The following is a 6,000-nucleotide window of genomic DNA, read 5'->3' as shown; positions in this document are numbered from 1 at the left end:
CTATTCTAGACAAAAGTTTCTCATACAATGTTCATTGGAATTGCCCAGAGAACTTGTTTAAATGCAGATTCTGATTCAGCTGAGAATCTACATTTAATAAAAACGCCCAGGTGATCCAGATGATGCTAACCCTGAGCAACATAGTGAGTAGCAAGATTCTAAACCACCAATCATAACAGGATCTCCAAAACCTTGTGGTTAGATTCCAATTCAAATGATTTCTCAGAATGAGCTCACCCTAACTTCTTTACATGTATCTCTCTTTGTCTTATGACTATGGAAATTCATAGTCAGTTATCCTAGTTAACACTTTGAATCTACCTTGTGCTACTGATGTTTCTAAATATGGCTGGTAAACCTCCATCTCTGATTAGAAGTAATGTTCTCCCTGTACCTGAAAAGCTGACATCAACCATGCAGATTGGCTTGAAGTGTGAACAGACAAATCTCCAATGGACAATCAGCCAAATCTATCTTGCTAATAATAGAATCAGTCTCCCACTTCACGTGGGAACTTTCATTGAAGTACCTACATGCTTACTATGCCCCACCTTGTTATTGCATTAACCAAAAATGAATTGATACCAACCTAATGAAGCTATGTTCCTATCCTGCACATAAGGTAATTATCCATTTGTCTTTTCCTTTACTGTCTTTCTCTCAGTGCCAGAGAGCTAGGGCTTAAAGAGAAAGGGAGAGATGAAGTCTGAGATTGAAAATCTTCCCTAACGCAGCTGAACCCAGATGAGAACACACCAACACATGCATTTGAAAGTAATGACTTTAGCCTGCACTAAGGATAGGAGAAAGCTTTTGTTCTAGTTATGACTCTGTAGTTTTAAAACAATCATGACTATGTCTTAAATACAAGAAGGGTGCAATGATAATGGTATACTTGGCTGAAAAGTTATATATTCTGGCAAAGACACCTTGAAGGGGAGTGGGTTCCTAGGGTCCAAAAGGAAGCACAGAGACAGGGGAAACAGAGCCATTTCCCATTGAGACTCCTCAGTTGACCCATGATGATGCAACACTTCATCTTGCTTAATCTTTTGATATTATATTAGTTGTAATGTTCACCCTGCTCAGCACCGGATCTCTTTCTTGATTGGAAACTGCACAACTTTCTGTATCATTGTGCTTCAGGACTCTGAAAGTGATATTTAAATTGAAATGAATCATTGCTGTGTAGACATTTTATTTTCCATTTCAATTTTGCTTAATTGGGAGAATATTTTTCCTTTTATTCATGCCATCTATTATATCTTTCCATTAAATATTAGATTTCTAGGGTTTGAATTCAAATTTTTTCTTCATTCATCCATTCACTCATGTGTTTAATCACAAATATCTATAGAGTCCCATCTTCATGCTGGGTGCTAAAATCAGAAATAAATTTTAAAAATTTCTTGAAGGTGTTCATTGTCTACTATAAAATTGTTTCTGTTTTTCTCACACTTGGCTTTATTATTCATAAAGTCATGTCCATTTTTAAAATATTGATTTTAATGCATATTTGAAGAAAACAATTACTTTTAAAGAATTACATAGACATTTCTCTCTGGTTTATTTATAAAATAATTATAGAATTGAAATTAAAGTGTTTCTTATCTTCCTTGGAGATAAGCATTGAAAACATACACCTGTCCATCAGACACACAGAGAGGACACATGCCACAAAACTACTGAAGCTCAAGCTCCTCACTTGCAATTTACTGAAAGATACCTATTACTCCATACACATGACCATAGACATTTGTTGATTTTCAAAAATTATACTTTCATGAATAGCAGTTAAGATGCTGAATTTTCCAGTATGATTTCCACTAAACCTTACTCCTTATTTGGGATTTAATGGAGTGCACTTAGGTTTTATGGGAAGGAATATAGGCTGGGAAACAAACAACCTGGAAAAATAAATTTGGAGAGCAAGTAAGAAACTGAAAACTCCTGAATTGAAAGCACATATGAATATTAAATTTATTGAGCAAAGACCTGACTAAAAAATGGAGATAAATTAATGGAGCACAAAACAAAAGTAATAATAAATTGAAATAATCTGACACTCAGATGCTAATTGTAATGAAAAATGATTTCAGATCACACCAAAGCAGTAACTCATGTAAAGGAAGAGATAAATTTTGAATACAAGTAATTAATAGGCTTTTGTATTGTTTCAGAATCCAATTAATGAAGTAGAGTGAATCATACAAACATGCTGGGAAAATATTTAAATTTCTTGACAATGTGACATGAAATACTGATATGGATAAGAATAATATAAATTTCTCAGTGCTAGAACCAGGTCCTCAGTGACAAATTGGCTTCTGACATTTGTCACTGAGTCTTTGAGATCAGGTAAGCCAGAGGAAGCTCAAAGTGCCCTCAAATACTTCATCTGACATACAAAAAATACTCAGCTATTTTTCCAAATCTAAAAAAAAGTCTTAAATATTCTCGAACTTTAAGTATTAAGGAACTGTTAAGATATTATAAATAATAATAATAATTCTTATAAATGTCCAGAGAAAACACTACTTCACCATTCTATTCTTTCTATAGAAATATTACAAAATCATTGTCAAATGAGGAGAAATTCAAAATATTGAGTCAAATATTAGAGGGGATTTATAAAAATGTGTCAAAAAGTTACTAATAACTTACATTGCTAAGTATACATATTCTTTTCTGAAGTTTATAATATTTGTTAGCGTTCCATTTTAATCTTCTGGTATAAGTCTTCACAATCTAAATAGCTACTTGTTTTGTGACTGATTCTGCATTTAAAATTTTCTGTTCTCATTTTTCAGAGTCAACCTACCCCTGAAGTGGTATAAGCTTCGTTGCTCACAAAACTGGATATGCTTTTTTTTTTTTTTTTCCCTATCTTTCAGGCTTAACAGAGCATATTAAAGACAAGAAGGATGCAGTGGGAATATATAAACATACTAAAACCCCATTTTGCTTGAAAATCTGTGAGATGTATTCAAACAGGAAATTTCACAAGAAATACTGACTGATGGCTAAAATTAAGTTATAGATTGCCATTTTCTTAAATTCATAAGAGACTTTTCTTTCAGACAAGGCATTTAGTGTAGCCCATGGTTGTTTTAAAAATTATCTATACTAATAGGCAGCAAAAAAAATTTGTTCAAATTTTCTGAAAAGACCAATCCTATGCCAGACATTCTTAAAGACCTGTCAATGCAATACTTACAGATATCTCCTGGATCCCTTCTTTTGGTGAGGCTTGGGAATAAAATAAAAGAATAATTATAATTATTGATGGTTGTAATATAAGACATAGGGGTTGTGATAGGGCATAATGGGAAAGGGGGATGCTGTGGTAGGTAAGACGGAAAGAGCACTTACCCCAGAGTGTGAATCCAGTGCTACCCCTGAAGAAGGAAAAGGAGACAACAGCCACAAAGTCATCCCAGGAAGAATTCCATGCACAGGGAAGAGCAAGGAGAGTCCATGGCAGTGTTTGTGTGCCTGAAGACTCATGATTTCCTCTCAAGATGTTTACCTTCTCCTTTCTTACATTGTTTCACATAAGCTGATTTTTATAATAGTTCCTCTATCTATTATAGTGTTCTGCATGAAAGAGTTTAAAAGTTAATACCTTGTCCACATCCAGTTTTGCTCCCTATCAATCTATATCAATTAATAGATCTCAAAGCCACCATGAAAATCCTGTACAATGTGAACTTCTATGGAACTACATATTTGTCTCAAATTAATTGTGCCAACAACACGTGAGGAGACCTGGCAGCTCATTTTGTCACTGCTGAAAGAGGAGTCCTTGTTAGGACTGCCATAAGACAAACTGTGACCTTAGTGCTTTTTGAAGAAATTTTATACATGACAGCTTGCTGAAGCAGCCCTTTGAAAAGGAATGCAGCAATTCATCACTTTCATAATTGATAATATATCCTATAAAATGTTTCCATTTCAGGACAGACAAATAAAGGATACCATTTGGAAGGACATAATGGATTTGAGAAACCAAAGGATTTTGAAAGAAAGTCCATTAATGAGCACATTATCTGGTCATTGGATCCAGGGCAAGATCTCAGCAGTCATTCTGAATTAAAATACTGACTTTTCTAATCACTCCTAGGAAAAGAAACTCATGTCCTGGAATAAACAATAACTGAGGGATGAGCTTCGGGGAGCAAGAAAGACTTTATTCAGTGTAAATTTGAACCAGTTTCTCCACTCCGGAAGACTGGAGGGCTCCAGACGCAGAACAGGAATTCTGAGAGAGACATAGAGCTAGTAAAGGAGAGGGCTATTATGTCTTTTCTGGAAATAGGTGGATATCTTCCTGGAACTCAGGTGCCACATCTTTTCACTCCCTTCATGGTCTGGTGTTTTCCCTCTTGGCAGCTGGTGGGTGTCATTAGCCCTGAAGGGGAGGGAAGAGAGGCCAGGCAAGTTTAGGAAAAGATAACCCTGTATTCTAGTTCTAGTGAATAACCATTTAAATTCTCTGTACTCTAACAACTGTTGTTTCTCAACAATGAATGATGATAACAATAACCTTTATCTGTGTAAATTTATTGCAAACATGTAACAGAACTTTGCAAATAACAGCTAACCGTAGCTATTGCTTTGAGGTTTTTTTTGTTTTGTTTTTTGTTTTTGTGATGCTGGGGATGGAACCCTGGGTCATTTGACATGCTAGACTATGTAAGTGCTCTACCACTGTACCACTGAGCTACGTCTTCAGACCTTTAAATGATTTTTAAGAATATAATAAATTTCTTAAATTTCTGTCTGTTTTAGGCAACTCCAAAAAGTGAAAATACATTACCTGCAGGCTGCTTGGTAAAATGTGCAATCCTCAGGCTATGAAATTATATTAGGATCTCCTGAGAAACATAATCTATAGGAGGGAACCTTCTCCACACATATATGTATGTATATATACAATATAAATGTGTGCATGGTATTATATGTAATTTGTATATAACATCGTTAAAAAGATTAATTATAGAGTATTGGTTCATGTGATCAGGAAGGCTAAGCAGTCCTACAGTCTCCTATTTGCGAGCTGTATACTCATGAAAGTCAGTGGTATAGTTTGAAGATCTGAGAGCTAGAAGACTTAGATGCAGATTCCAGGTAGGTCTGAATCCTGAACCCCAGGGCAGAGCACAAAGTCCCAGTTCAAGCCATTCCTGAGAGTGCATTCAACCTTTCTCTGCCTTCTGTTCTTTCTACCTAGGACCTTAAGGAGCTGGATGACTCACACATTCAGCAGGGTCTTCTTCATGCAACCAACCAATTCAAATGCTGATGTCTTCCTAGGACACACTCAGACACACCCAGAGATTATTTTTAGCCAATTATTTGGGCACCTGTAGCTTACAGAAGTGGACCTAAAATTCAGCATCATAGGTCTTAACTGTGATCTCTTTCATCTAATTGTCTTTGGTTATATTTACGTTTTAGAGTAATCTAAGTACAGTATAATGTACTTTAATTATAAAACAAGTATGAAGCCTGCATTTTCAATTAAAAATGATTTTCAGTGAGTCAATCAACTGAAATGTACCACCTTGCACAAACACACTTCTGTGATAATTCTCGATGATGTAAACTACTTGAATGTGATTTGTCCAATATCCTGTAGCCCCTCAGGAGTCTCAGTTCCTTCTCTTCAAGGTCTTGTCCTCCACCCAGCCTCTCCACCCAGCTCAGAGTTCAGATCTTTTCATTACCTTAAACTGCGATGCCTGTGGAATCTCATTTAAAGCATCCTGCTCTCTCATTTTATTCGATTCTATTCCAGAATCTTTCTCCTAGTTCCAAAGCTAACAGATCTCTGGAACTCATCAGAACATAAGACCCATAAACTCACTCTCTCACACTCTCTAACCCCTTCAGTTTCCCACTCCTTTGTTTTCAAAGTTCAAAGTGCAGGTATTACCCAACTTCCCTCCATGCAACCTCCTTGGGGTCCTTGGGCCCCCGCTAGCTTTGTCCGGATTT

This window comes from Sciurus carolinensis, chromosome 15 (genome assembly GCF_902686445.1).
Source record: "Sciurus carolinensis chromosome 15, mSciCar1.2, whole genome shotgun sequence".
In the NCBI taxonomy this organism is placed as follows: domain Eukaryota; kingdom Metazoa; phylum Chordata; class Mammalia; order Rodentia; family Sciuridae; genus Sciurus; species Sciurus carolinensis.
Note: the sequence above shows the minus strand (reverse complement) of the source record.